The sequence below is a fragment of the Brassica oleracea genome, chromosome C1 (assembly GCF_000695525.1).
Source record: "Brassica oleracea var. oleracea cultivar TO1000 chromosome C1, BOL, whole genome shotgun sequence".
NCBI classification, from domain to species: Eukaryota; Viridiplantae; Streptophyta; class Magnoliopsida; order Brassicales; family Brassicaceae; genus Brassica; species Brassica oleracea.
Window position 1 is genome coordinate 43,633,947 of NC_027748.1, and position 238 is coordinate 43,634,184.

Sequence of the window (238 nt, forward strand, 5' to 3'; positions counted from 1 at the left end):
TATAAAGTATTTACCAAAAACTCAATATTTTCGAAGGGGTTGTTTAACACATGGATTTTGAGAAAATTTCAAAAAATATGACAATATTGTTTTAACGCATAGTTTCATCCTGGACTAAAATGATGATGTTCTAAGAGGTTTGGAGCCTTTGTTGTCTCCGTTTTTCAAGAAAATAGTTATTTTATAGCAGTTATTTCATCGATTTAGGGAGTATTATGAAAATTTACTAAATTAATTG